The sequence below is a fragment of the Leuresthes tenuis genome, unplaced genomic scaffold (genome assembly GCF_036924035.1).
Source record: "Leuresthes tenuis unplaced genomic scaffold, fLeuTen1.0.hap1 SCAF_11, whole genome shotgun sequence".
NCBI lineage: Eukaryota > Metazoa > Chordata > Actinopteri > Atheriniformes > Atherinopsidae > Leuresthes > Leuresthes tenuis.
The window spans coordinates 6,546,321-6,570,816 of record NW_027325365.1 but is presented as its reverse complement, the minus strand read 5'-3'; the positions used below and the strand labels follow the sequence as shown (position 1 = coordinate 6,570,816).

At 38.4% G+C, this 24,496-nt stretch overlaps 1 protein-coding gene across 1 annotated transcript in view; it reads right to left on the bottom strand.

The window, feature by feature from the left end:
• Positions 1-24,496, bottom strand: part of fstl5 (follistatin-like 5) — a 175,131-nt gene that overhangs the window by 116,259 nt on the left and 34,376 nt on the right. The window lies entirely within an intron of this gene.

The following is a 24,496-nucleotide window of genomic DNA, read 5'->3' as shown; positions in this document are numbered from 1 at the left end:
CACGTGCCGGTTTGACAATGCGTCTGTGTGCAGATGAGGGTTTCATGCATTTAGTCCGATCTGCTGTGGCTTAATTTTATCTCCTTATACCAGAAAATATGTTTCACCACGAGCCAAACTGTCTTTTTGTACAAAATTTAGTTCAACCACGATGACAGCCTTACTGGGGAGGTGCAAATATATATATCCTTTTTCTTCTATTTCTGTTTTGTTTGTTTTAGTTGCCAAATGTACTTAAAGAGAACCTATTATAGAAAAAAAAGAATCCCATTTCTGTGCTTGAAAGAATATATTTGAGCATGTGAAGTGACAACCAACTCAGTTAGGGTTCCCTATCTAGAAACGAAGCTGAAGCTACTTTACAAAGTTATCCAGCCCATTTTCTCACCATCGCTGTCCAACATCAGAAGATGTACCTCAGAACCAGGAAGTTGAAGCTCTTTTATTCTTGCTTTGATGTCAACATCAAATCTCTTTTAGCTATAAAGTTCACTTCACATGAGAAATAAACAAGCTAATGTTGCTCTACCAACACTTTGCTGTTAGTTTTAAAGCCCGACAAGGATATCTGGCTGCTCATTTAAATTTAGAAGTTACAAATTCCAATTTCCCATTTATAATTGAAAACACCACAAGAAGAGCACTGATAACGGCCGCTGAAAAAACAAACCTTGGTGAAATATTGGTCATATAAGCAACAGTTCTTAATGCTGGCAGCTAAAAACTTAAAACACTGAGGAATAGAGCGACAGTAGATCCAACATGTGACAGAGGAATTGCAACACGTGTTCTCAGTGGCCAGCGGACGTTACGTTCTGCTGTGCTTGTTTTAACAATCGATTCAACTCATGACACTTCACAACAAGATTATGCCTTAAAGAGGGATCAGTAGCCCATCAGTTGTTCAAGTAGTTGAGAATAAAATAGCCAGTCCAGTATTTTTCTGTCAGTTTGATCTGAGCTCAGGCTTTCTCATACAATCACAACTTGCTCCAAGAGTTTTTAAGTACTCAAAATATCTCAAAAGAGGCTAACTCTGAGGAATAGAGAGGCAGAGTGGAGCTGGATGGGAGTCATTCCAACCACTAAAAAGATCAACTTGAAGAGCGACGTCAACATTTGGAAAACAAATTAGTTGCTGTGGTGTCTCTCTGTGATTTGACCAAAGCATAACACAGACATTTCATTAACACCTGAGGAAATTGTGGCAGCTTGTGAAAAAAACATAATATACCACTTAATATTATTATTTTTCTAAATAATAAAATAGCAGTTCCAATCTGTATTTGTGACAAGTGGTGTGACAATTTGACTGCTATTTATAATGCTTATAATATATAACTATCTCACTAATACATTGTATAGAGTTTAATGCATTCATATTATTGTTTTTGCCAACATTGAGACTTAGCACTTTATGATAGATGTAACTTTCACTGATCGAGTTACAATGCTTCAATCATTTCACCAATAAATATCAAATTGTCTCCAAAACATACAACCCAGTGCGAATTAGTTACACATGATCAAAATTCATACATCCCAGAGCTGCCCTGCAATTACTGCCCAACTAAGCTGTAAAACTGTTATGAAAACTATCAAATTACTGTGAGACTGACACACACACACTGCCTGCAATCTGTTTCACCACTGACCAATAAATATTGACAACAGAGTGATGCTTCACTGCATTAATTAAATCTGTGATGTATTCAGCTTCGAGCAGAATGGTTCCCTGGTCTATGAATTCTAATGAAAAGCAAAATGGACACCAAGTGTTCACGATCAGCCAAAGCAGATTGCAATAATGCGCCAAAGAAATTACTCTACTGTTGAGATCGGATGTATTACTCATCATCTAGTCAGCATCAGTGTCCGTTTTAATTTGTGTATACTGTTGTTGACTGATATGTAGTAAGTGCTAATCGAGCTGATGCCTGCCTTGGATTATATTGCAAAATATTTCACATCTCTTTCAAACAGTAACAAAAAGTGAATAAAAATAAGTAATACAGTATCAAACTACTTACTTTTGGACAGTCAGTTGCCATGGAATCCTCAATGTAGTTTCAAGCCAAAAACCTCAGTTGCAGAGATGTTTTTAAAAAAAACATCAATACACTCTGAACTCTTTAAAGGACTTGAGATAAAAGAAATATATACAGTATAAGATTAATATCTGAGTTTAGCTTTAGCTTCTGGACATTTGGGTAAACAAACTCAATTAAAGTGGCTCATTCGCATCCCTAACATCTCTTCACACACGGCTCTGCTTTATCCTCTAGCAATCACTAAGGATTTAGATGGGATACAAATGTGAACACTGTGACCCGATTGGAGTCAGTCAATTTGCTAGTTTATCAATTCCCCGTGGTGCACTGGCATAATGATTATTCAATGAATTTGTGTCGCGCAGTCAGGCTTCCTCTGCCACCAGCAGGGTCAGTGAAGGGCGCAGTCATTTGTTGTCAGTATTCACATCCAACTGTCTGCTCAGCTGACATCAGAGACAGATGACAAACTGCGCACAGCCTCTCATTTATTGATGATCTATTATTTTCTTTAAAGCACGGACAGATGCATGATGCAGCATGCTCAATGTGACCCTCTGTACCCGACTGGAGCGGCACACTTTTTCAGTAAATTTATCCAAATCATATTAAAATTTTCGTGTCGATCTGTATCTAGAGAAGTGCTATATGAATGCATTTTACTAACTTTTTACTTACACTGCCCGTAAGTAAATGGGAACTCTTTGCTCGTCTCCTCAGAAATCTGGATCCGCTGAGGACGTGGTGGAGCTGAACGCACAAAGCTTCCCGTGACTAGATCCAAGATCATCCAGTGAATACAGGTTTTACATAACCAATCAAATACCTTGAAATTTAGATTTCTATCATGTGACTTGTAAGATACCTAAAAATGTAAATGTTAGTCATGTGTATGTGACTAAATACCTCCCTCCATTATTGTTGTATTAAACACTAAAGAGAATGAGACTTTGAAGACTTCTGTCTTACAACCTCGCAGTTGTGTGCTGAATAAAACTGCTCCTGAACAGTCATTATCTGAAGAGGCAGAGGGGACTTTTAATTTCTGTGGTTCTGTAACCACTCCTTTCAAGTCATCTTCAGAGAGACATATTGTTTTCAAATAGATTCTTTATCTGGGAGCCACTGAGGTTGAGGCTACACATAGAGAAAAGAAACAGTCTTACTGCTCAGGATCTCGGTCAGGTATCAATAAAATCCAAGGAGAAGACACCTCATACATAATGATCCTGTTGTTGACAACAAACCAGAAGATATCTAAAACTATGCCTTCACCAAGGCTGAGCAAAAAAGTTTCTCCCGATTCAGTCCAGACAGGGATCATCATCTCAAGTTAATCACCTAAGTTAGCACCGTCACCTCACAGCAAGAGGGTTCCAGGTTCGATCCCTGCCTGGGGCCTTTCTGTGTGGAGTTTGCATGTTCTCCCCGTGTATGCGTGGGTTCTCTCCGGGTTCTCCGGCTTCCTCCCACCGTCCAAAAACATGCATGTCAGGTTAATTGGTGACTCCAAATTGTCCTTAGGAGTGAGTGTGAGAGTGCATGGTTGTTTGTCTCGTTTATCTATATGTGGCCCTGTGATGGACTGGCGACCTGTCCAGGGTGTACCCCGCCTTTCGCCCGATGACTGCTGGGATAGGCTCCAGCCCACCCGCTACCCATTTAACGGATTGACGGTATAGAAAATGGATGGACTTTTTTTAGCAATCCTTCTTAGAAAAAAAGTAAACTAGGGCTGCAAGCAGCACTGACCAGGCCCTTGCACCCCTGTGCACGTCGGGGTAGGCGTTGGACTCCGTCCGATGTGCACCGCACAGCACAACTGTCCGTCAAGTGTAGAGCAGGATGTGAAAATCCCAGTCAGGAGTAGTACCGCCGGACGTAAAAAGAGACGTTTATGGACACCAGCAGGTGGCGCTATAAGCATGTGTAAGTTTGGTCATATGTATGCGTTCTGGGTGGAGCCCAAGTGCAGCCTATGAAGTTTGGTGAAGATCAGACAATGTATGGAGAAGTTATAAGTGACTTATTCTGCCACCAGTAGGTGGCGCTATACGTATGTGTAAATTTGGTCATATGTATGCGTTCTGGGTGGAGCCCAAGTGTAGCCTATGAAGTTTGGTGAAGATTGGACAATGTATGGAGAAGTTATAAGTGACTTATTTGGCCACCAGCAGGTGGCGCAATAAGCATGTGTAAATTTGGTCATATGTATGCGTTCTGGGTGGAGCCCAAGTGCAACACATGAAGTTTTGGGTAGATTGGATAATGTATGTGGGAGTTACAAGCTTTTTTGTTTTTCATGGCGAGCAATAGCCAGTCATCGAACTTTGAGGTTTCGCCACGGCCACACCCATAACTTTTAGTCACCAATGGCTTAAGAGTAACATGGCCAAGTTTGAAGCCTGTAGCATTAAATGTGTAGGAGGAGTTCGATCAAATGCAAGGTGTGGAAACGGGCAAAAAACGGCCAAAACGCATGTTCCACTCAAAATGGCTGACTTCCTGTGGACCTGGCACAATGGTGTGCATAGGCGTTTTTGTGCATCTGGGCATGACGAAGGCGTGTATTGAGTTTCGTCAGGGTATGGCAAAATGACCCCATTCGTTTGGCATAATTGCAATGTTGTAGGTGGCGCTAGAGAGCCATTTTGCACCGCCAATGTTCACGAATGCCAAATTGCACCCTTTCACCCCACGACTGGCGTCCCTGCAAAAATTGACATGGTTTGGAGTAAGTTTCGCAAACAATAATAATAACGCCTTCAGGAATAATAGGGCCTTCGCAGTTCACTGATTGGGCCCTAATAACCCAATAACCTCTAATAATATGTCTATCACCATTAGGCCAGCAGTTAAGACTCTTGATGAAGGTATTCATTCAGTCCCCTATTAAACTTTGCACCAGTACAGACCAAACCTGAAAACTTGAAAACAAGAGGCTGCATGATGGTAGGAATATCTCAAACCCACACTCGTACTTTGAAAAAGAAATATGGCATCAAACCAGAAGGAAACGGACTACTTGGGACTGTGGCCACAGCGGTGCCAAGATTGACACCAATACAACATAATTAAATACCAAAATGAAAATGTGCCCTGTGTAGGTAAAACATTAACCTTTAGTCAGAGCGTGCAGGCAACATCAAGGTCGGTCCCAAGAGATGTGACTCCAGTGTGCATGATTTGAAGGGCACCATCCCTTGATGCATACATAATGAGGTGAACACTGCAAAGATTATGATGTCCAAGTATGTCTGTCACCCTTTTACAGACAGATTGAAGAGTCACTGCAACAACAAGCTTTAGAAAAAGTAAAACAAACAGTATAATGAAAACTGGCCTCAACAAATGTGGGGCAAACAACCTGCTTTCATTGTAAGGAAATTCCAGCTGCCCTCCGACATCTCTGGTGCTGATACTGAATCTAAATGCCCACATCCACTTAAAGGGGAACTCCGGTATTTTTAAACCTAGACCTTATTTCTGGCATGAAATACGTTCATCCACTCACCGAAAGCAGTTTGGTGAAAGTAGAGTAGATAAACGTATTTCATGCCAGAAATAAGGTCTAGGTTTAAAAATACCGGAGTTCCCCTTTAAGATTAAAATCCTGATGTTTTAAAAACATTAACATTGCTCTGGCACTGGTTGCCCTGATGTTGTCCCATTACAACAGGTCTGACTCCTTAGGGAAAGTGCTGAGAGTAGTAAACAACACTCAGAGGCTCCAAGCTCAAGTTAAACCGGCTTGCAAATAAGTGAAAAGAGATAAATATGCGAATAAACAACAACAAAAAAATACAAGGTACATAAATAAATGTCATTTTCACTCACAAGCTTAAGAAAAACCAAGCAGTTCCTGCAAAGAAGTGCAGATAGTGCATCTACAGTAGCAGTGACAGTTAAATGTATTTTTAGCCAACCTGTTGTCATGCAAGGAACAGGTTTAATGTATTCATGGTTAAAGGTCTGACATCATTCATTCTGCAATCACCCCCCTCTCACAACAGCTGAATTAAACTGAGACCATTAGCAGCATCTAAAGAACAGCAAGCTCCTAAATGTCATCAATTTGTTGACAATGAATTATTTCTGACATATTTACAGAGAAAGAGATGTAATGGCCCAAAGCTCAATTTATTGGCAGCTACTTTGAATTGTGCATCTTCCAGAGTAAATATTGTAGATTTGCCATTTGCCAACAATTTTAGTCATTGAGAAAACCATTAGAATGTAAATTTAGCAATGATTTAGAATTTTGCTTGAAATACATTTTGCAAGGGTTGAGTAACCTCTTTAAAAGGTTTCTCTGAAAATTTGTGCTAAATCTTGAATAACACTTTAAATTAAATAAATGACATTTGTTATTACACTTAAGTACACACATAGTGCAAAAAATATTCACACCCAACAAAATAATTCAACACCATAGATGAGCACAGGCCTACAAACGTACTACTTGACCTTAAATTGATGTTTAGATCTGAATGCAACTCATGTCCCACTGCAACATAGATTATTTAGATCATCAGCTGTCCAGAAATACTATAGACAAGGTGCCGAGTAGCTCAGCTGGTTAAGCTGGCACCACATATACAGTGGGTGTTCATTCTCAATGCAGCCCAGGTTCAAGCCCTGGCCTCTTAACCTAAAGGCTTTTGCAATTCTGCAGTCATATTGCAACAATTTGTTGCTCCTCAGCTCAATTCAAACCCAGTATAGCCTGTATGAGGAGTACAAGCCAAACTATTACGAAGTATGTCTGAGAAAGCACAATTCCACACTCTAAATTAAGCAGGCTCGATATCAACTGTTGCAAACAACCAATTCAACAGCTGAAAGATTAGTGAGCACCAGGGGAGTTGCTATGAAGGTATGAGGACAATTTATTTTAACATGTAGGCTACGAACAATTTCTGGTTGCTATGTTTTGTTTCCAGTTGAGGGAAGTAAAAAAAACTAAACAAAAAAAAAACAATTGCCTTCCATTACAGCAGCTGCCAATTACCCTAAAGCAGTCAGTAGAAAGTGTTGGGGTTCGTTTTGTTCCGTCTACTATTCAGATCCCTGTAAGCTGCTGTGCTGGCTCTAGTTAATTCTGACATTTATTAACAGACAGTGGTTGAGCAGGTTTGCATGTGCTTGTAGTCTGATCATTACCTTCATACACAGCTACGATGTCTTTATTCTTATTTTTCGCAGGAAAGCACGAGGTTGCTACGTTTTTTTTACTGGTTTTTGGAAAGGAACAAAAGTGGCGAAAGGGCCTCAAAAAAGTCAAATCACTAAATCTAGGTGGAAATGGTGGAACTCCACAAGTATTCCACCTGCTTGTGATTGCATTTAGGAATAATGTACATGTCGTTATCAGACAAGCGGCTGTTCCTGGATGACTCCCACTGAGTGTGGGAGTACTCCATTACTACAGACTGCTTGAACGGCTGGAAAACACAGAAAATGTCCAAAATGGGGGATCAGCTGTAATAAGGTCATCTTTTTACAGACTTTTAAAAAGAAAAGACAGTTAAATTGATTGCTGCAACTGGAATTGAGGCTCAGAAACGTGAATTTTATGTCCAGGATATTAGATTTGACAAACCAAGACATGCTACATAGCATACCTGCACTTTCTGCAAATAACATTTAAACAGAATTGGACTATATGTTGAATATGTTAAGATGAAGTTTATTACTCACAATTTGATTGATGGCTTAATCACACTCCTAACCCACTATTGAAATACTGATCCCTGTACTTATGACATGCATATAAATATTAAGAAACCAAAAAATATGGTAAAATATTAATGCTGGCAGTCACCAAGTTGAAACAAAGAGCCTTCAACTTAGACGATATTCACCATTTCCGAGGTCAAGTGGTAGCATCCATGTTGAATGTTTTGCTATTCAGGAGGTGCGTCAGGAAAGGAGAGTGACGTAGGTGCATACCATCAACTAATTCAGTTTGTGAGTGTAGTGGCGGGAGGAGTCAATGAAACCAGTTTGTGTAAGAGGAAGAAAGAGGGACAGGGGCCTAAAACAAAGTGCTGCAAGCAGCTCTATAGATGGAAAACCTGCTCATTCCTACCAGTATAGAAAATCTCCTCTGAGAATGTAAGCAGCCACAAACAAGACAATTGTACAACCTAACTCCATATATACAAGTGAAAATGTGTATAATTATCACAAGAGAGAGAGATTTATTTCCCAAATTCTCTTTAAAATGTGTGGTCTAATGGTACTCAGAAAGAGCATCATATGTAGATATGTCGAGTCAATGACTAATTTCTGTCTGTCACCTCTGTTTAAACCCGCTTCAAGGCCTGTACCCATCAGCACAGTTTCAGAAGTGCTGTGTTTTTACCTACAGAAATGTCCTATTTCACCCCACCATACAGTAATTTTGCACCGTGACGACACTTTTACTTCTGGTGGCATAAACAACTCCTGAACATTTTATGAGATTCTATTTGAGGCACAAGCTTTTTCAGCCCTTTGAAGTAGAGCAACGTATTTTGAAACATTGATGACTTTCCTTCCACCTCAATGCGTCCAGTCCACTAAAATGCAGAGAAACAGTGTTTTTTAAAACATGTGAAGTCATTTCTAACGTTTCCATTTTTAGTCAGTCACCACATGACAGCAGATCAACACATAATTCTAACGGTTGTATGGTTCAACTGCACAGTTTAAACTTGAATGCCCTCGTTTTTTCTGCTTATAATTAATTTAGTATAACTTTATCTTAACAAAGGATAAAACCCTGGCTTATATATATATAAAAGAGAAGTATCAATCTTTAAAACATGTCAAGTACACTTGATAGGATATAGGAAGCAGACACAGGACTGGGAGGGTTGTTTACTATTGAACATCCATTTTTTAGCTCTCTGCAGACACCACTGAGTGTCGTTCACGTTTTCTGATATCTAACAGAACATCCAGATCAGGTCGCATCCAATTTATTCATGAATGCTGTCTAATACATTTATCACAAATTACTCTGCAAAGTACAAAGGATGTGCTGTAAATACAAGTCAACATTTTATGAATAAAACTGCACAGGGAATATCCTTTAGCTTGTCAGTTTCTTAGAAAGATTAATCACCACAGAGCAGCTGTACTCTACAGCGTTTAAAGTCTGAATAAAGCAAATGCACAGATTTGCATGGAAACGGGTTATACGTGTTAGAGGGCAGTTGCTTAAATCACGAAAAAAGACTGCGTCATTGATACGTGGAGTAAAACTGTCAAACTGCTTTTCATCCATTTTCTGCTAAAAAATTTAGGGGTGTGTCTTAAAAAATATATTTTTATCATGTGTGGATTTATTTTATGTTTATGCATTCAGCAGATGCTTTCATCCAAAGTGACTTACAAATGAGGATATAACATTAAAGCTAACATCAAAGCTAACAATAAGCTACATAGAAGGAAACCACTAGTCAGACTCTGTCAGAGGTGACAGTGTAGAGATAGAGTGCACACATAGAGGGAAGTACAGAAAGAGAAAGTACAGTGTAAATGCTAGGGTAGGAGGAGGTGCTCTCTGAAGATAAACAGGGATGCCCCTGTTCTTGTTGCACTTTGTACGTCATTCCACCATCGTGGAATGATGCATGAAAAGAATCTGGACTGTCTTGAGGGTGATGTAGGTACTGCTAGATGACAACCCTTCGGTGACCGGAGTGACCGAGTTGTGACATAAGCCTTTACAAGAGCATTTAAGTAGATGGGAGTCGTTCCATTTAGTACTTTGTAGGCTAACATCAGTGTCTTGAATTTGATGCGGGCGGCTAAGGGTAGCCAGTGGAGCTCAATGAACAGAGGGGTGATGTGTGCCCTTTTCAGCTGCTCAGTTTTCCTGGAGTGTCCAGATTCACTGCCAACACAAGCCTAACTCTTCCTCTCGTAGTTTTACAAGCTTTTACCAGACGTAGCTGGTATTATGAAATCCACACATACACAGCTGCAACTGGTTACGCTGCACCAATCTACTGATGTGTGTCAGCTGAATCCTCCATGAGCATTTCACAATTTAACAATGTTGGCAACTTAGTCCAAAGCTGGAACATTAACAAAATATTCAACATCTGCAGTATATGTTCAGGATATCACATCTAAGCAGTTTGCTTCAGTTTAAAATGTTTGTCACATGTGGTTCATCTGAGATCTGTCAATCAGGGCATTGTATGGACACGCCCCCAGCGTTGCTCACCTTATTGTGATTAAGACACCCCATTTTATTTCCATGATTATTTCAACCATTCACGTTTGACTGTGAGACGACAAACTTGGAGCATAAATCTATTTCTGCTTTACAGCTGTAAATCGCAGCTAATTAACCAAGCTGCTCAGCATTTATTTCAATTCAATTTAGCTATATCGCGCCAAATCACAACAAATGTCATCTAAAGGTACTTCAATGACAGAGTCCAATTCACTAATCAAATCCAATGAAGTCAATTCAAAATTAGTCCAATTCATACATACCAAAGCCAATTCAAATAACAATTTCCTAACAGATTGCACCAAAACTTAATTATCTATATGGAGAAAGAGACTCTTTTAAAGTTCAAATATGGTGAAAAATGTTGGTTTGCATAAATGATCCGATGGATCAAAAATATTTGCACAATAAAAGTAGATTAAAAAATTTCTGGAACCGTTATAAAGTTTTAAATTTTTTCTTTATACGAACGCCAAAAGGGGCATCATGCAACATACACTCCGTAGTGGATTTAAATGCTTTGTACGAGCAAGTAAATTAACAAAATACATGAAATTCCAGCAGGAAGATTAAAAGAAAAGCAGTAGTGTGTAACAGCACGTGTGTGCTGGTCCCTGGATGGAAGCACATGTCAGAATGTTGATCAGAGCACCTGGCAGCCACTTGGCAACTTTCCGTTTCATTTCATTTGCTCTCCTAATGACTGAACGAGGGCTCGGCTCCTCTTTCATTCTGTCCAGATCAGGACACAGCTCCAAGAGCATTTCCACCAACAACCCCATTTATCAGAAATTGCCGACTAATTGTGACCCCCCCCCCCCCCCCCCAACCTCCTCCACGCTACAACTTCACCTTAAAGTGGGAGAGCTGGTAGGCAAAAATCAAAACCTCTCTTTCTACCACTAAAATGTTGGTTTTGCTTTTTCTGCTTTGAAAATGGGTTTGAGAGCTCTAGTTTTCATTAATTTAACCAAATATTTTACCCCTAAAACCAAATGATTTTGAGATTATCTTTAGGTGTAATAATCCTGGCAATGGAGGATGTGGAGGTACATCACACCATGTCTGTAACGGTTTAACGGTACTTCCGTTTAAGACCATTGTTACCTGGTTTTAATTTTGTTTTGTTTGGCTAATAACAGCTAAATCTACTGGAGAAGAGATGAGAATAGGAAAAATAGGAGAAAGCATTATGTATCTAAATTAACTAAAACTGAATGCAAGATCTGATAATTAACGAGCCACTATTGTATCGAAATCTGACCCCTTCCCAACTCTGATCATCTTTTTATTAAAGTTAACAAACTATAATATTTCCAAACGCATTCAGTGACATGTAACTTTATGGACTTACATGTGTTGTGGATTCTTTTATTTTTTCATTATTCTTTTCACTATTTTGATGATGATGATGTTTTAATATTGGAAGTCTGTTTACTTACTTTGACACATGTTAACATTTGGTGTTATCAAGATTATAAATGGATTGAGATACAAACCCTATCCTGAGGTCAGAATACAGTTTCTGTTTATACAAAAAGCTGAATGCATTTTGTCACTATCGTAAGAACTCAACTCATACATTTTCATGGGTCAATAACATATTTGGACTCGTTTTCACTTATCTTGTGGAATACCATTTAGGTACATTTAATGAAAATCAATGCAATTATCCAGCTTGTTGTTAGACTGAATAAATTCAAGGTTATGCTGAAAGATTAACAAAAAAGAAAAATCTGTATTTAAGATCAGATTTAGTGTCATGCATACACACGAAATTTGTCCTCTGCTTTTAACCCATCCAGGTTGCATGCATGCACAGGGTCACACACTCATAGAGACAGATGCCATACACTGGAGCGGTGGGCAGCCATTCACAGCGCCCGGGGAGCATGGGGATACGGTGCTTTGCTTATGGGCACCTCGGCTGTGACAAGGAATAGACTGTCAGTCCTGCCAACTGCCAGTTTCACCAATCTTTCTGAGCAGTTATTGGACGACCCACTCTAACCACTGAGCCACAGCCGTATAATATATGGAATATATGGTAAAAAAAAAAAAAATTGGATAGATCTGTTCATAATTACTTTAATGCTCAGACGAATAATGAGCAAACTCTTTGTATAGTGAAGACACTATCTGACTGAAAAAGATATATTTGCAAAGGGAAACTCATTCAAAGGACAAACCAATTTAACATCCTCCAACTTGACTTTATATCAACAGAGTGATTCTATTTAAAGCAATGGATCCTTTTCCAGAAGAGGAGTTTGTACGGCTGCCTGTTTCTTTCTTTAACTCTGCACCATTTAAATACAATACGGACGCTTACAAAAGAGAAACATAAATCAGCACAAAAAAAAAAAATTGGACATGGATTTAATGGTGAAAACAACAAAGCAAAGGCTGCTGCCATCTGACAACTACAAAAACAGGCCGTTTTTCCTTTTTTTCTTCTTCTTTTAATAATGAAAAAGACCATTTTTAGCTTGTAGTGTTTTTCCAAAACTGCAGCCATGCGCTGAACCCCCAGCTGAGAATAAGAGCCAACAACCAAAATAGGGTCCACTGTCACCATCTTTCTCAACATGCAAACTATGAAGGGCACAATACAGAAAGTTCTGAACGATATGTGGAATAGGCGTGCGTTACAAACAATAAGGACCTGAGCTGTATTCTTTTTACTGTATAAAGATTTCTGCCAACCTTGAGGGAAAGGTTGGAAAAACACTTCAAATAAATATTTACAATGCACTGATCCATAGAAACACACAAAAACTCAATCAAACAGAGAGATTTCATGTTCAGACACTGATGCAATCCTGCCATTCAGATGAAAGGTACATGGAAGATAATCTTGGCTGAAAGTAGGAACTGACCTTCAGGATAATGTTCTTTACCATCATTACTGTGTTGACCTTCAGATGGAATAGATCCACTTCTATTGCCAAGCCTTCATCATTATCCACTGCAAGTAGTGCGGGTTCATGCAGATCACTGAGAATTATTGATGGATCTCAATTACATTTGTCTCACTCCATTTAATTCCACACATTCAGGATATGGTTTGCCAAAAATTATGCATATCAACATCTAGGGAGTCATTTATACACTGAAGATGAGTGTTGATCATAATATTGTTGATCTTGCTAAGTGTGCAGTACATTACACTTCCATTGGCAGTCTTAATGATTACCATGACAACCAATCAATCACCTTTTTTTTAACCTTGCCATATTATTTTCAGATAAGCACTTAAATTTTCTTGACTTGCATACAGCAAACACATGATGTAATAGTATAAGTCAAAGTGACTCATAAATGCTATTCCCTGTGCATAAACACTACTGCAAAGCTAATAGCCAGATAATTATAAAATTATTTAGTTGCTAAACTACACCACTACTACTGCCAGATTAGGTTTTATCTATTAATCTTGAAACTTTAAAAAGTGTTGAACTCGATGAGTGTAAAAATAAAATGAATCAAACCCACAACATTATTCTGGTGTTAAATTTCAGAGCAGAGTTTTGAGACTACTCGTCCTCAGACTTAATATGTATAGACTTCAGAGAGCTAGTCAGCCAAAATGTTGTTAAAATTAAAATTGTTAACCCAGAGTTAGGAGCAGAAGAGCTTGTAAATCCATCTGCCATTTAAAGAGATAATATCTGAATAAAAAGTTCTCACAAGTAGTAGTTAATTAGATGTTTGTGTCTACGAAGACGACATCAGAGTCTAATTAGACCCGACTTGCATCTAAAACACCAGGTGAGTGTGATTAAAAACTAAGCAGGATGGAGAACCACAATGGGATATATTGAACTATTCAAAGATTAAGCTAATTTAGTAGCTCTGGGTAAAATTAGTCATTGTTTCTAAAAACCCAGTTAATTACTCCATCATACATCATTAGTAACTGCTTTTATTTAAAATTTCCCAAAACTATAGACCTTAGTCAAATTAAAATTAAATATTAATAGAGCAATTTTTTTCAACAACTTATTTTGGGCCTTTTGGATTACTTTCAATAATTCAGCGGCGAATGGAAATCAGGACACCAATATGCGTTTACTGCATGATTATTATCATTAATGTGAATTTGTCAGTTGACAGACTTAAAAAAACATTTTAAAAAAAAAAAGAGTATATGATGCAATAAAGATTAAGTGAGCTGTATGAGGACTTTCTAAGCTCGTCTACCTGCTGAAGACTTGCCTGCTCCACGTCCGCCCCAATGATCTGCGAGGCAACACAAACAGTGCACAGGAATGCCCCGTGGACCAATTTTCTGCACTGTCTGAGCTCAAAGTAATCATCAAGGTAAATGTTAATCTTTTAATGTCTGACATATACATAACAGTCAGCTTTTCAAGTGTTATGTAAACCAAAAACAGCTTAAGATTCAGTCCTTTATGACATTTACAAAAAATAAATCCTTGTTTAACAGTTGGTCTATCATATGGATGTTGTACAATGTTTATATCCCAGCATCATATTCATTTTTAAGAACTAGAAGCTTCTACAGTAAACATCTTAATGGTGGTGCAGTTTAGACTTTGTCATTTTTGTTTGTTCTTTGAAGTTGATGAATTCATCCAACAATGTGGGAAACTTCACATTTCTTTTCTAATTCTCACACTGGCGAAAAGAATGCAGCCTCCCCTCAGTAAGACCTTTACATTGGTGCTAGTGATGTGTCAGTCGCGAATGAGCCGGTTCAAAGACCCGGCTCTTTGAAGTAAACGATGGGAGCCAGCTCACGTCCATCCACAAGCCTTTTTTTTTTTTTTTCACTTTCGGAAAAGTAGGAGAAAAAGTAGTATTTGGATGCATTTTGACAGTTATGTCAATAGCTGTCCTATTTTAATTTCTGTGCTTAAGTTTTTATAGGCGTTTTCTATCTGCTTTGTGTAGCAGAGTGGTTCTTCAAGCAAGTTAGAGAGTTACAATGTATTTTACAACTGTAAATGCAATTGGCTACAGCTATTTATTGAAATTTAAGTGATATATGTGTTCAAATACAGATCACAAGTCAAAACAGCGCTAAATTTGTACAGCATTTCACTCTGAAACTAGCACAGCAAAATTATTCTGTATGACTTTAGCCGCATCAGCAAATCAAATGGAGAAACAAATCACTTATCTGGTGTAGTACTATGTAACACATAATCCTTATTTTACAGTTTCCAAATACTGCAGAGAGAAACCTAAACAATTAAATACTGAAATTAAATGGTTTCACCGACATCAAACACTACCGAACGCTCTGCTGGTCCCTCTCCTTAAATAAGAAATCCTTTATGAGGACATCAAATGAACCACCAAGTTGTCAACATCAAAAACATCTCACAATTAAAATCAATGCTCTCAGTGTAATCATCCAAGCTGAGACACACATTGACTAGTCAGATTTTAAAGCTTAATGAGCATCTCAAGATCTAGCACACAAGTGTTTTCTGTCAAAGCAAGTTAAAAGTTATTCAAATGCTCCACTTCAGTCCCAAATCTTCAACTTGTTGCCATAATGGCATATAAATCATGGTTTATGGTCTGATATCTGAGGCAAAAAAAATAAACAGTGCTCTGTGCTACTAAAGTCAGTTGATGATGGATTTATGAAGAAAAAAGTGAAAAACAGACCACCAAATATGACAATTTATGGGCGAGTCCTCATTGCTGCCAGGTAACACCACTAAAAGACACCCCATAATCGAAGGATTTGAACACTAATGGATAGAAAAAGGAATTTAAAAACACACAAAGACATGGCTTAATGCTTTTTGAAGTGAAGTGTGACCGTGAAAGGTATAGCCCGATTTCCCCCAGAGAAGGTCACAGTTGTTTTGTATAGTGTACAGTCACAACTGTCGTCTTAAGGCTTAGTGGGTCAAGGAGCATAAGTGCCCTTCAAAGCTAGACAGGCAGTCCTCCCGGGATTCCAGAAGTAAATCCTATAGGCTTTTTTTATTTTAAACCCAGCAACTCATATAAGTCTGAAGGTTGTGCTTATAGGCTGATGATGCACTCAACGCCTTCCTTCCCTGCCCATAAAAAACTGTGCTCCGTTAGTTACAATTAATTGATTAGGGCTTACATTAGGAAAGACATTATAAATTGGCAAAAATGCAAAGTGAGATGGAACAACAAGGAGTCTTTCAATAATTCTGTCTGAGAAAAGTGCAGCGCAACATACCGCTCCCTCGCTATAGCTGCAACGAGTTATTAAAGTGTAACCCAGTCCCAGGGGGTGGTGTGTAATTTTAGAATTAATATACAATTTAGAGTTTGGTGTTTGCAGCTTTTGAATTATTCAAATGTACTTCTGGTATGGGCTTGGATCTGGTGGGGTAAGCCAGTTGCCATGCATACAAATTAATACATAATGTCAGTATCTGAGAGAAAAGGAGATGACATAAATTAGGGGGACATAAACACTTAAAGTGGGCAAGAAAACAAGGTGTTCGCTCTTGTGCTGAGATCAAACCTCAAAGACCGTAACATACTAATGAGAATAGACCAGAATGTCAAACTGTTAGCTAAGACTGTTCACAGTCCGTCTGTGGGGAAGTCTTCATTTGGTGGCCCACTTTATGTGTCTGGACCGCACAAGGTTACCCACTAAAAATACACAGGTCAAGAATTACCATCCAGGTATGAGCCTTGATTAATCAGCCGGCTTTCTGTAGGGTGAAGTCTGATGGGAGCTGGTGAAGCCCCACGTGTTCTATTGCAGAATAACTAAATAAATCTGTATCTATGAAGGTTGACACAGGTTTAACGAGTATCTTTCCGCTGTCAGAGTGCACGGACAAAGTTAACAAAGCCTTGTTAATTCCTGGCTGATTAGCCAGGTTGATTATGTGCCTTAAAGTTGCAGTCTTTAGGTCAAGGTGTGAACATTGTCCACTCGTCTAAGCTTTCAGGGAAGTTTTTTTACATAAAAACAAAATCACTTGAGCTCTGTTCCTCAGTCATATCACTCATCACAACTGGATCTACTTAATACAACTACATGTTCTTCTGTACCACTGTAAATGTGCAGTCTATGTAAGGAAATCATCAATTAGCCATCACATACTATAGTTTTTTACAAGCAGTAAATCTTAATTCTATTCTGTTGCAGAGTTTGTAGTCATTCATGACTGCACTGAGATGCATCACAGAGTTTATAAATATCCACACGCAAAAACATAATAACCCCTTTTGACTCAATTAACAAATTAAAAATCCAACTTCAACTAAATAATGTCCAATAAATATCAATTTATGTTCTTGCAAAACTTCATCGCCATGCACTGACTGAGCCTCACCAAGCCCCAAAAAAGCATTAAATGCCATCTGCTTTATCACTTGAATATGCAATCACCTTCAGTGCTATAAAAAGCCACCATTATAAATCAGCCTAATGTAGTCATACTGAGCAACAGAAAACACATAGCCGGACATTTTCATACAATTAACATCATTATAACTGGCTATCAAGAAAGAGAAAAAAAAAAAACACTAGTTCCGAGACAGGAGCTGCACAATTTTTTATACAATGTTCAATGCACTGACAATCTGATGTTTTCTGTATTTCTCAGGACAATAAGTTGCAGCGTTAATCTTGTTCTTATAAGAACTAACTACTCTTTTACTTTGAACTACCATACACTAAATAATCTTAAAGTGTTCAATCTACAGCCTACTAAACCAAACAAACACCTTCTTTTTCAACTATTATACCTCAGAGACTGCAGAGAACCCACAATTTTAAGAACACCACCAAGGAAGAAAGTAGAAAGAACACAGCACTTCAGGGATAATTAGTATGACATGTAACTGGAGATTCATGCAAAACTTACACTGAAAAGTTCAGTGTTCAAGAATAAAAACAATGCCGACAAACTTCTGATCAAAAAGCCAAATATAAAAAAGATGGAGGAGAATATTTTTTCACCTCTTTGATTTTAGGATGAACTAAATAAAAAGGTTTAATTTGGCATCTGGCAATGAACAGATGTGACCCAACAAAACTGATCAACACATTTCCAAAGCTGGAGATAAAAATGCTATTTCAAGCATTTCACAACACTTCATATTTGTACGGATTTAAACAAAAGATTTTTTAAAAGAAATAAATGCCATTTGAGCTTCAGCCTGATGTGGATTTCATTTTTGAGAAGCATCACGAATCCAATTATTAGACTAGATGACTGTTATAACTTGATGTGCACAAAACATACTTGATTTGACAAGCAGACGCCTGTTTAGCAATAATGTTGGCATTTCGCTGGCTTTTATTTGCATATGATACCACAACAAGTGAACCCTTTAAAGAGCTTCGCTCTTGTGAATATATGTGAATATATGTGAGCTATGTGAATATATATAGAATATACAAGCAGAATGGTAAAAATTATATTTAAAACGTCCATCCAGGTTTTTCACGTAGTTAAAAAAATCAATGGAGCTAGTTTAGAAAATTTCATCTCACCATCAGCCTGAGGTCTTGTTACGGAGTGCATAACAAGCTTAGTTAGTGCGACACACTCGCATTAGAGCAACCAGGAAAATGACTGGCATTTGTTGGTCTTTAGCTCCTCTGTGCTGACATTAAGTTGCTCTCCATCAGAAATTTTTTTTATGATTTCTCTTCCCTGCTAAATATAGAAGAGTAATGTCAACCCATCTATTTTTAAAAAAGTTCATATTGTTAAGGGTTGGAGTTCACGTTATGTGAATGACTGAGCACCAACACGTCAACAGTCTATCACAGGGCGAGGACTACAACAGTCTCAGACAAGCGAACACATTACAGTACACATGGCTGAATGCATTACACGCACAAGACAGAATTCAGACTTCCATGATCTACCATATGATCTTCATTAAGAATGTTTAGGCCATTACTACCATCCATTTATCCACCATAGCTGCTCTATTCTGCACCAGGAATACTTTGAACCCTTGTATAGGTATATTCTAAATCACTTAACTCTCTCAAGTTGCTTTTTGTGTCTTCTTTCATTTGGTATTTCTAGTTTTCAATTCAAAATGCAGATGGTGACACAGTTTGAAAAACTGAAGTTTTAAGGCTAAATTGGCCAGAGATGCACAATAATAGTAGGTCTCCAATGTAGGCTACATGCTGATATTTGAATTATTTATGATTTCTGTACAGTTCTCTTGCCTTCTCGTTATCTGGGTTTGAAATGAGTTTGCTGAACACTGGCCAAAGTGAGACCTCCCCTCATGGCTTACAGAACATGGCGCATTAAAGTGAATCACAGGAGACAGCTGGGGCCGCCCTTTATGGTAATGCACTCTCTACAATTACTGCTTCGACCTTCCCATGTGAAGAAAAATGGGGAGATGTCCATTTAGCGCCCCTTTCAAACACTTAGAGGCAGACATGTTGGGCAGCAGGACCACCTTTTGCTTGGCATTGACTCTTGTTCAGAGGAGACGGAGAAGACATTAGAAAGGTGACAGGTTGACAAATGAGACACATCTGTCAACCAGCAAGATGCATTCATTTATTCACAAAGTCCAGGATCACACAAACAGAAAAAACTGGTTAGAGATAATGATGCCAACAACAGCTGCAACTAACGGCTATCTGCCATATAAATTCTGCTATTTTCCAATCATTTCTAAATGTATACCAAGAGGTCACTGTTTGAAACTTTAGTACTCACACTTAGTTACTCTCCCACACTCTGTGACTGTGACCAGTTGCAAGACAAAAACAGTAAAGCACAGAGATAAAGCCTAATTTACCCATTGTTTCACAGCTGTTATACTCTTGAAAATAAATAAGCACATCTGCATTTTTAGACAATCAAAAGACTGTGGTACAGAGTTGCGACCCCTACATAACCAGATTTTATGTGGAAGTCCATACCTCCTGTCAGAGCCTGAATCTAAGGGCAGCACAAACATCTATAGTAAGACCGGGGAGGAGGAAAAAGACAGTGATCTGGTTCGACAACTATGTTTTTATGGTCATTACACCCACAAGCTGTCATGTGCTTGTGTCTACACACACTCTGCCTGAATGTTGCAGCCCTAATAGGTTCCCAAAACAGCAAAATAAGAAGAAACCTGAAAAATACAAGTGAAAGGAAGAGTGTTTCTACAGAAAAATGCATCACCACACACTTTCAGTGCATCCTACTCTTTGGTCTTCTTTTTCAGCTATTCCAGGTGAAATACTGAAGCATTCTCAAGCCTGGTGGGAGATATAAAAGCTCTTCAGTCTACCCCAGGGTCTCCTGCTAGTTGCATATAACCAAAGGACCACAATTAATAATTTATATACGGTGTCCCGACTACACTGTAAGGAGTTAAGCTTTTTCTTTCTTAGTTTACTGGACCTTTACAGTAGAAATGTTTTTGTAAGAGGAGACTTGAACCACTACTACTTCTTTATTGAAAGACAAATATAGATATCTGTACTCCTTCAAATTTTCACTTGTATATTACTCTTTCACTTTTCATTCACCTACTATATCATAAACAGCTTAACTCAATTTACAAAAGTCAGGCTGCAAATAAGACACAAAACACACTGGAACAATAACTATATAATATTGCTTATGCTTGGAGTTCGGTGTTTATTTAATGCACAGCTTAAAACTTCAATCTACAGTCCCATGAAATAAAACTTGCTGGCAAAAACTGGAAACAGTGGGTATTTGCTTCATCTGTCAAATCTTTATTAAAAAACACGAAAAGCATGTTTTGATGCTGAGGTGTTGACCTTGGTTGCTTCAAGGTCCAAAAGCTGTACAAGCCAACTTATGACTCATACATGTCACAATAAAACATGGAGCTCTAGTATCAAACTACTACAGAGCTCTACGTGGTATAATTGAATATTAGAAAAGACCACTACAGAGAATGGACCTGAATGCAATTACTTGACAGTGTTAACATGATTATCAAATTTGATTATTTTGTTCTGAGTAATAAGCTGGTTGAACAACCACAGAGCCCAGTATATATTTCTTAGAATGGAGAAAGGTTTACTGTTTGCAACTAAGAATAAAAATAAACCTTTAAAATGGATGGTTTCAAAGTTTGAGGTGGGCCTCCCAAGAGTGACCCCAAAGAGCTTCGACAGATGCAAGTCTACTGATATGAGGAGCTTAAATGCGATGTGGTGGAAGAGCTCAGATGAATTATTTCTAGGGATATATGTTCTTCACAAAGTCAGAGACTAATAAATACCTTAAGACTAGGAATGGGCATCAAAAGCCGGTGCTAAACCGGTACCAGTTCTAGGCTGGTTGGTAAGGAAGTACCAATAAAATGGAGGACAAATGGTGCCACTGTCAGTATTCATGTAATGTACATTCTGTAAGGTCGTCCTCTAATAATGACAAAGCTGCTGGTGTCAGACTTTTTTATATTTTGCTCTCCAGCCATGGCCTAACTCATTAAGTTTGGGCCAGTTCTCGTTTAGTGTTTAGTTATAAATACAACTTCACACCACATAAGTGTAAGGACCGCTACAGAAAAACAGTGCTGTACTGATTTACCACTGTAAATATATTACAATCCTGTTATTGATTAAAAAAAATACAAACATCTGCAGTTATCCAAAGACACAAATGGCTCTCACATTTATGTTCATAAATAATCCACCAGGTGACATGAATCAGTCACTTGTAACAGCTTTAACAGTGGAAGTAGAATTCAGATAATGAATTCCAACTCATTCACTGACAGACAAAGGAATACCATGAGAATGTTGCATAGATGTACCAAATTTATTCTGAAACATCTGCAGCCCTTTACACAAATAGATGACAACCACAGATAACTAATTTTGTGATACAAATTCTTACTCGCAGGGAAAGCACAATGTCGCTCTTTTTTATACTTCATGCTGGTCAACTGATCCCAGGATCCTTGTTTAGTTATGCAATTATGCTTCAGTTATAACTAAAGCATGTTTTTACAGCAATAATGGCTGAAGATGAAGCTAAGGGTTATAGGATTTACTAACAGCAGTTCAAAAGAAGATACCAGTTTATATGAACGTACAATATAAAGTGTGAAACGTAGTGATCTGCACTACAGAGTGTACAATGAATACAAAACAAAAAACTTAAGACATTAAACTAACAGGAAGCTACTCTCAGTGCAAAGAAACAATGTCGTCTTAAATGGATGAATAGAGTCACTGAATCTGATGAAAAGGTTGCATTCGTTTCCTACCAGCAAATGTTTCCTCCTTCATTTAAGAGATTCACTCCTCTCATGTTGCTCGTGTCAAGGCAAAAAGAAATGAAATGGGTCCTGCATCTGAGGGCTGGCTAATAAGTGTTGAAAATATGTGGATAGTATGGTATGCTTCAGTGGTAATGTTCTCAAGGTTTCTGCCTTAATGTAATATCATAAATACATAACAAACGACAGAAAAGGCAGTCATAAATGTTGCTCTGGTTAGAACTGTCTCATTCTAACTATTGAATATTTTCACATATGCTTCAAATTAGAGGGAATAGCCTTGAAAAGAGTATTGACAAGTATTTGTGTCGATAAGCAGCATCAATATCAATAATCAATCAAGTAGGACATCCACTAGTGGCCTGGATTACCAACTACCTCACAGGCCGCCCACACTATGTGAGGCTACAGAACGTTGTGTCAGAAACTATTGTGAGCAGCACAGGGGCACCACAGGGGATGGTCCTGTCTCTGTTCCTATACACCTCTACACCTCAGGCTTCAGCTTCTGCTCACAGTCCTGTCACCTGCACTCTGCCATCGTGGACCGTATCCGCAGAGGCCAGGAGGCTGAGTATAGGAGTGTGGTGGACAGGTTTGTGGAGTGTTGTGGGCTAAACCACCTGCAACTCAAGGTCACAAAGACGAAGGAGTTGGTGGTGGACTTTGGGAAAAAGAGGACCCGACCGAACCCCATCTCCATCAATGGAATAGAGGTGGACTGGACTAAAAACACAGTTGCCATATTCAAGAAAGGTCAGAGCCGCCTGTATTTTCTCAGGGGACTCAGATCTTTCAACGTCTGCAGAACCATGCTGCAGATGTTCTATCACTTGGTGGAGTCCAGCGTGATCTTCTACGCTGTAGTGTGTTGGGGTAGCAGGCTGAGGCCAGCTGACGCTAACAGACTCAATAAGCTCATCAGGTAGGCTGGTTCTGTCTTGGGAGTAGAACTGGAGTCGAGAGTGTAGGTGTCAAGACAGGAGGATTCTGAGGAAACTGCTCAGTGTCATAGACAACATCTCTTACCCCCTGCATGCCACACTTGAGTCCTACCAGAGCACCTTCAGCCATGGACTGAGACCACAGAGGAGCACCACAGGAGGTCTTTTCTACCTGTGGCCATCAAACTGTATAACTCCTCCCCTTTCTGCAGGAAGGAAATCTGACTGAGAATAATAAGACCAATATTATGTTCAGTATTGCCTTTAACAGTAATGAGTGACGTAATGTTCATTCTCATGTGCACTTTTAGGTCACGTCATTTCATTTCATTATCATGTGCAATAGTATATTTATTATTCTTAAACCATATGCAATACTACTTTCAACATCATGTGCTAATTTTTTTGCAATATTAATCTCATCATCATGTGCAATATTAATCTCAGTACCATGGGCTATGTTAAGTTCAACGTAAGTGCAATATATTTCTCTATTATGTCATGTTTTTATACAATGTGCAATATTTTCACTGTCATGTGCAATACTATTTTCACTTGCTATCTTTACATTCATACAATAGCAGTGCCAATATTACTCTCCATGTAATTTGCCATTATTTTTTCTTTACTTTTTACTTATCATATCTTACTTCTACTGGTATTCTATTAAGCACTTTTTATATACAAACTACTTATTATGTACTTATTTTCATACTTCATTTATTTGATGCTATATTGTTGTTATCTGTATATTGTTATTGTAATTTTAGAGCTATCTGGAACAATAATTTCCTTCGGGATTAATAAAGTTTTAGCTCATCTTATATTAAAATCCTGACAGACCATTTATGCATGTAATGTGATCAGGATATGTCAAAGGGCAACATATGGTTATCTTTGATGATTTTTAATACTTCTATGGAATCACACAACATAATCGTGAGCTTAAAGGCATCCAGGAATTTAGCAAAACAAAGCACAACAATGGAGTGAGTGTGATGTCACTTTAGCGGAGTGAAGGCTTATAGTCTCAGACTTTGAAAAGC